This window comes from Somniosus microcephalus, chromosome 2, assembly GCF_052327205.1.
Source record: "Somniosus microcephalus isolate GS21.2 chromosome 2, FLI_Smic_1.0, whole genome shotgun sequence".
NCBI lineage: Eukaryota > Metazoa > Chordata > Chondrichthyes > Squaliformes > Somniosidae > Somniosus > Somniosus microcephalus.
Genome location: NC_140988.1, coordinates 155,344,940 through 155,352,985, shown reverse-complemented (window position 1 = coordinate 155,352,985; position 8,046 = coordinate 155,344,940). Strand labels below are relative to the sequence as shown.

General features: G+C 49.3%; 1 non-coding gene across 1 annotated transcript; it reads left to right on the top strand.

Annotated features, from left to right (window-relative positions):
* The first annotated feature begins 207 nt into the window (after positions 1–207).
* trnag-gcc (transfer RNA glycine (anticodon GCC)) lies at positions 208–278 on the top strand. The gene has a single exon. It is a non-coding gene; the product is annotated as a tRNA-Gly (tRNA).
* Positions 279–8,046: the final 7,768 nt, after the last annotated feature.

Below are 8,046 nucleotides of genomic sequence, written 5' to 3'. Positions count from 1 at the left end.
GCCTACATTCCCAATTTACTTAATCATGTTTTTGAAATAAATATTTAAAATTTAGCTGTAGAAAATCAGGTCACCAGGTTTGGAATTACCTTAAAAAAAAGTATAAATGCAAATAACTATGTTTCATAATTAATGTAACATTTGGTAAAACAAGTGAATGATGCAGTGAACGTATTTTCAATTTAGAGAAGTCAACTTCTATCAGTTGCATTGGTGGTTCAGTGGTAGAATTCTCGCCTGCCACGCGGGAGGCCCGGGTTCGATTCCCGGCCAATGCAAACACTTTTTTTGTTCCATTTTACTTTCAAACACTTGTGTGTTGAGTTCAGTCCAACAGTTCCCAAATAGCTGCTTATTTTAACCTTTCTGTAAATGATTGCACTGGGGAGGGAGGAAGAGAAAATTGGCAGCATGGAGGGGAGGGATGAGAATGGGAGTGTGAACTGGGGAAGGGGAGAGGGGAGCTGATCTGATTTGGGGGACAAATGTAAGAAGTCACACAACACCAGGTTATAGTCCAACAGCTTTATTTGAAATCACAAGCTTTGGGGGAAGGAGGGTGGAGCAGAGTGCCAAGCACCACCGTGAACTACGGAAAGGGGAGGGTGTTGGTCAACTTTTGCTAGTTTCTAGATTGGCATAAGTAGAAGAGCAGCAAGTCTCTATTTAGCAGCACTTAAATACATGTGCAGAGTGCTGTTAACAAGTGTGGGAATCTGAGTGAAATTTTCAATGTAAATGCAGTGCACGGGACCTTTTTAAACTTTAAAAAGTTTGAAAAGATGTTGAACCACTGGCATTGAGTCATATCGCAGTGAAGTGAAGTCTGGCTCCTCCAAAGGTTGCAAATGATTTTCCAAAATTCGAATAGTCTTTAGATTGCAGATTGGCGGGAGTTTCCGGAGGATTTCAGCGTAATTTGGGCAGTTTCAAATGAAATAACGCTGAAGGTCACAGAATTTTAAATGTGACCGCTTTCTGCCGGACTATCGGAGATTGCCGGTTCACCACCCCTCCCCCCCCGACACTGGCCCGCCCCGGACACTGGCCTGGCCCGACCCCCCCCGGACACTGGCCCGGTCCCCCAGCCGGACTGCTGAGTTCGGGGGTCATCATCACTCTGAGCTCCGGATCCAGCGTTAATCAGCTGTACCTGAGACCAGCTGGCAATTGAAGCCTGTTTCTGCTGCAGCTGCTGTAATTGCAGTAAAATTACTTTAAATTCAGTTTGAATTTGTTTAAATTCTGGCAGTTATAGCAGATCTGTGTTGTTTCATTTGACTGTTGGGCACAGGTCTTATGTACCAAGGGCAGATCAAGCAGTCAATTGAAGCCAATTAAAGAGTAAGACCAAGAGCATGAAATCAGTCAGTTGGAGAATGGTTCATTTCGTGGCAATCCCACTCCTCTTTGTGATGCTGAAAAATGCCCTGTTCCAGTCACAAATTAATTACAACAACAGCAACTTGTATTTATATAGCGCCTTTAATTGACAAGGTTCCACACAAAAGATTACTGATCAAGATAAAAAATCACGGGATTGGGGGTAATATACTGGCATGGGTGGAAGATTGGCTATCTAACAGAAAAGAGAGAGTTGGGATAAATGGTTCATTCTCAGGATAGCAATCAGTAACTAGTGGTGTTCCGCAGGGGTCAGTGCTGGGACCCCAACTCTTTACAATCTATATTAACGATTTGGAGGAAGGGACCGAGTGCAACGTATCCAAGTTTGCCGACGATACAAAGATGGGAGGGAAAGCAGTGAGTGAGGAGGACATAAAAAACCTGCAAAAGGACATAGATAGGCTAAGTGAGTGGGCAGAGATTTGGCAGATGCAATATAATATTGGAAAGTGTGAGGTTGTGCACTTTGGCAGAAAAAATCAAAGAGCAAGTTATTATCTAAATGGAGAGAAACTGCAAAGTGCTACAGTACAAAGGGATCTGGGGGTCCTGGTGCATGAAACACAAAAAGTTTGTATGCAGGTGCAGCAGGTGATCAGGAAGGCCAATGGAATCTTGGCTTTTATTGCAAGGGGGATGGAGTATAAAAACAGGGAAGTCTTGCTGCAGTTATACAGGGTATTGGTGAGGCCACACCTGGAATACTGCGTGCAGTTTTGGTTTCCATATTTAAGAAAAGATATACTTGCTCTCGAGGCGGTTCAGAGAAGGTTCACTCGGTTGATTCCAGAGATGAGGGGGTTGACTTATGAGGAAAGGTTGAGTAGGTTGGGCCTCTAATCATTGGAGTTCAGAAGAATGAGAGGCGACCTTATCGAAACATATAAGATTGTGAGGGGGCTTGATCGGGTGGATGCGGTGAGGATGTTTCCACTGATGGGTGAGACTAGAACTAGGGGGCATAATCTTAGAATAATGGGGGCTGCCCTTTCAAAACTGAGATGAGGAGAAACTTCTTCACTCAGAGGGTAGTAAATCTATGGAATTTGCTACCCCAGAGAGCTGTGGAAGCTGCAACATTAAATAAATTTAAAACAGAGATAGACAGTTTCCTAGCAGACAAGGGAATTAGGGGTTACGGGGAGAGGGCAGGGAAGTGGACGTGAGTCTAGATTTGGATCAGCCATGATCCTATTGAATGGCGGAGCAGGCCCGAGGGGCCATATGACCTTCTCCTGCTCCTACTTCTTATGTTCTTATGTTCTTAAAACGTCCCAAGGCACTTCACAGGAGCGATATCAAACAAAATTTGACACCAAGCCACATAAGATATTAGGGCAGGTGACCAAAAGTTAGGTTGTACGAAGCATCTTAAAGGAGGAGAGAGAGATAGGGAGGCGGAGAGGTTTAGGGAGGAAATTCCTGAGCTTAGGGCCTAGACAACCGAACGCACAGCCGCCAATGGTGGAGTGATTAAAATCGGGGATGCACAAGAGGCTAGAATTGGAGGAGCACAGATATCTCAGAGGGTTGTAGGGCTGGAGGAGGTTAAAGATCGGGAGAGGTGAAGCCATGGAGGGATTCAAAAACAAGTATAAGAGTTTTAAAATCGAGGCGTTACAGGACCAGGAGTCAATGTAGGTCAGCAGGCACAGGGGTGATGGGTGAACGGGACGTAGGCTATGGCCTCGATTTTCATTGGGCTGTGAGGCGGGCGGGGGGTTAAAATCGCAAAACCTGGGGGTCGGGACCCCCCCCGCCTGGTTCCCGCCTCCACGCCATTTTAACCTAGGTGTGTCTGATGGACCCGACTCAGGCCCGCCTGCAACTGGTGGGACTGGTCTTTAGGGCCCTTAAACAGCACTAATTAGCCTTCATAATCCCATTTTAACAGGCCCTTGCCTGTTTAACCCTTTTCCCACGTAAAACACGCCTGGTGGGGATGACGCCTGTGAAACCTGGCGTGAACACTCTTGGTTTGTTGACTATCAGCTGCAGGTCCAACATTAAAGAGGATATTTGATCAGTCATCATTTGCAGGTGGCAGGAGTTTGTTGTCTAAGGTCTGGGGCAACTTTTACCAGGCCTAGCCACACCTGTAGCAGGTTGTAGCCTCACACACTTCTCCAGTGTGACCTCCTGCGAGACCCCTCTTGCCACACTCACTCAGCGCTTCCTCAACTGAGGCATCTACCAGAAGCATGGGAAGCCTTTTTTTCCTTCCCTTCTTGGCATTAGAGGACCTCCAGCACCAGGCGCGGCAGCAGCAGAACCAGGCACAACAGCAGCACCGGCAACAGCAGCAGCAGGAGCGACAGGCTGCTGCTCACCCACCTGAGGCAGCACAGGCCAGAAGGGGCCAGCGCATGGAAGCCCGTCGGCGCAGGAGATACCCCGCAAACAGGGTCTACAAACACAGGGTCAGCTACCTCAACATGACTGAGCAGCAGTGCCAAAGGCGGCTCTGACTTTCGCGACAGTTGGTGACTGACATCTGCACAATGATACAGCAAGACCTGCAGCCCAGAGGACCAGGTGGACACTCCTTACCAGTGGCCATCGAAGTCACCACCGCACTCAACTTTTTTGCCTCAGGCTCATTCCAGGGATCAGCAGCAGACATCAGCGGCATCTCCCAGTCGGCCGCACACACTTGCATCACGCAGGTAACCGATGCCCTCTTTGCCCTCGCGCACAATCATATCCATTTCACCAGGGATTGCGCAAATGTGACGGCGCGAGCGGCTGGATTAGCTTATCTGGCAGACTTTCCAAGGGTGCAGGGCATCATTGACTGCACACATGTGGCCCTTAGGGCACCCCATCGCAATCAAGGTATTTTTGTCAACCGCAAGGGCTTCCACTCCCTTAACGTTCAGCTGGTGTGTGACCACAAGAAGGAGATTTTGCATGTTTGTGCCAAGTACCCTGGTAGTTGCCATGACTCCTTCATACTGCGCCAGTCTAGTGTGCCTCCGCTATTCAGTCCGCCAGACCAACTTCACAGATGGCTACTTGGAGACAAGGGCTATCCCCTGAGGACTTGGCTAATGACGCCATTAAGGAGGCCAGCCAACGAAGCTGAGGAGCGCTACAACTCCAGCCACATTTCCACTAGATCCATAATCGAGCAAACCATCGGCTTGCTGAAGATGCGCTTCAGATGCCTGGATAGATCAGGTGGAGCCCTACAGTACTCAGCAGCCAGGGTCTCCAAAATCGTTGTGGTTTGCTGTGCACTCCACAACATGGCACAGCGTCGTGGCTTGCAGATTCCTGAGGACCAAGTGGCTCCTCTCATACCCTCCTCTGATGATGATGAGGAGGAGGAGGAGGAGGAGGAGGAGGGCGAGAACGAGCATCCTGCAGTGGCCCATCAACCAGTGGTAGCATTACACGAGAACATTGCTGCCCGGGATGCAAGGAACGCACTCATTCTGGCTAGATTTGCTTAGCCTAGTTAATCAAACTCTTTTGCCTCGCAGCTTCTTACCTGAGCATCGACAATGGCCAAACCCTGCGGATTCCGAGCTATTTGACCAGCATCCTGACAACTGCAAGTAATCCTAAGCCCTCAATGTGAAAGCCCCATTCGCGAAATGACACACGCCAGAACTGCAGCAGTTGCCATCAGAATTTTTATGAAACACACACAACTGATGGCATTTTTCCAAAATACACAGCATTTCACCCAAGTGACTACCCATGTGACTATTTGTGCTTTATTTTCCTCTTACGCATGCTCCTACGTAGCGGTTCCCCTGTGGCTTCAGCAGATGTGGAGGCCCCTTGCTCACTTTCCTGCTGCTCCTGTCTCGACACCTTTGGTGGGCGTCCTCTGGGGTGGCGAGCATGTGAGGGCTCGCCAACAGTCTGCTGCTCCTGCGGCTGTGCAGGAGTTGAGACGTCTATCTCCGTTGGGTGTGGACTCCGGCGGGGCTCTGACCGAGGGCTCTGCAGTGGCATGGAAGTATGAGCGCTTGGAGAGGAGCCCCCACTTCCTTGAGGTCTGCCACCAACCTCCCTCTCATGGGTCAGATCTCCCTCAGTGCCTGCAAGTGGCTTGAGAGCAGCTTGCTGCACATCAGGGGGGCCATGGGGACCCGTATCTGCAATGGCAGTCCTACTCAGAAGGATTTCCATGAAGGTCTGGTTTCTCTGTTCAATAGATGCCCATCGCTCCTCAAGAGATGTCATTCTATTCTGAACACTCACCATGTTTTCCATACCCTGGCGACTAACCTCCTCCATGACCGTAGCCCTCCTCTACCGTAGCCAGCCTTACCACGGAGGCAGCAATCATTTCCACGTAGGTAGCCATCCTTTCCGTGTTGATGCGTTCATGCACCACTGACTCCACAAAGGCTCTGCTCATGTTTGCTATGGACTCCTCCATTCGCTCCACGCTTGCAGCGACCCTGGAGACAAAACCTGCCAGAGACTCCTGCATCTGTGCATGGAGTTCCATCACCTCTGATCTTATGGATGCACCCAGAAGCAGAGGGTAGACATGCAGCTGAGCCGAGCTGACAGAGTCCTGCGCCCACCGACGAGGACTCTCCACTGCTTTCCCTGTCTCCACAATCTGCTGATGCTCATTTGTGAGCTGTGATACACCAGGTGACAACTCTACTCTGTCCCGAGAGTCCCACCGAGGTGTGAGTGTCTGCGCTGGTGCTGGGTGCACTTATTTCTGCCGACGCTGCGCCCTCAGAGGTTGCAGATTCCTCTGAGGAGTCTGGCTGCTCAGGCTCTTCCTCCTGCACACTGGGGACGGGGGCTCTCGATGGTCCTGTGGGGGAGTCAAGGAAAAAGTTAGAGATGTGATGCCAAGGTTACATGCACATTGCATTTTGCAGATGATCATAAGTCCATATGATGTAGCTTCAGAATCATCATCAGCGACTCATGCAATGCCAATGAGAGAGAGGGAAAACTATTCTGTCACCAGCTTGCGGGGATGCTCCTGTCTATCCTTCCCCAACTGCCGCTTCGCAGTCAGCCCCGGCAATCTCCAGGACACCTTCCTCCCGGGGGTGAGCTGGGCTAATGAGGGTGGCCCTCCTCCTGTCCTGGCTTGCTCTCTCCTGTTGTGAGCTCTCTTTTCCTGCAATGAGGGAGACATGGAGGTTGAGTGACAATGAAGGAGTGAGTGCAGAGATTGCATAGCATAGATACTTAGAAGGAGACAAAGATGGATTAAGGTTGCAAGGCCCTCCCTGTGTGTAGTCAGTTGTGTTCAAAGCATCAGAGTGAGAGGGAGTGTGAGGGCTGCATGGTGGAATAGTTCTGTGACTGTGAGCATAGAGAGAGAGGGAATGGCTAAGGGTGCATGGATGTGAGTGTCTAGTGGGATGTGCAGGAAGAGATTGCTAATGCTGAGTGCTGGTGAGGAAAGGCAATGGGGAACAGATTGAGGGTGATGGAAACTTCATACAGTACTTACTTTTCCAGTGCGAAGAAGGTCATGGAATCTTTTCCTGCACTGCAACCACGTTCTTCGTGTAAGCCCCAAGGAGTTGACTTGACCTGCCACCTCTAGCCACACAGCCCTGTGGGCCCTAGCACCATCCAGTAATGCCTGTAGTGAAGCCTCATCAAATTTGGGCGCAGATCTGGCCCTCCCGCTGGGTGTTCCTCCTGCAGGGTCCTGTGCCACCTTAATGTTGAAGGTTGGAAGTCTGCAGAGGAAGCAAGGCTTGCTGTGGACCTTAAAAGCAGCAGCAATGATGACGTCATATTCTGCGACTTTCTGACTGGAAATACTCAATTGCCAAGGCTTCCCACACGCTGGAAATCAATTGGCCAATTGTGTTAAATTTGCATCAATCTCACAGACCCATTTACAATCGTGTCGGAATCACTAAATTCGGGGAACCCGCCAATTCCCCGCACCTGAGATAAAATCGACCCCTATATCTCTATTTTCATAGATATGCCAGTTAAGGCATATCAAACAAATTGTTGTACACACTCACAACAATACTCAGTTGTTTCAAACTACATTTTACAAGTAATAGTTTAACATTTAAGAGAACTACATTTAATTTTCACTGCCACTTATTTTGAACAGCAGGATGTGCATGTACCCTATAGTGCAAATACTCAAATCCCCAGTGCTAGATTTTTCTGCTGAACCACTGTAGGAACTTTACCATATATTCTGTATGCTGCATATGGAGTCATAGAGTCATAACGGCAGAGAAGGAGGCCATTTGGCCCATCGAGTCCGTGCCAGCTCTCTGCAGAGCAATCCAGTCAGTCCCATTCCCCTACTCTAGCCCCGTAACCCTGCAAATATATTTCCCTCAAGTGCCTATCCAGTCTCCCCATGAAAACATTGAGTGTCTCCGCTTCCACCACTTCCATTGGCAGCGAATTCCAGGTCATCACCACTCGCTGCGTAAAAAAGTTTTTCCTCACATCCCCCCTGTATTTCTTGCCCAAAACCTTAAATCTGTGTCCCCTAGTCCTTGTGTCATCAACTAATGGGAACAGCCTTTCCCCGTCTAGCCTATCCAAACCCGTCATAATCTTGTACACCTCTATCAAATCACCCCTCAACCTCCATTGCTCTAATGAAAACAAATCCAGCTTCTCCAACCTGTCCTTGTAGTTAAGCTCCCCCATCCCTGGACC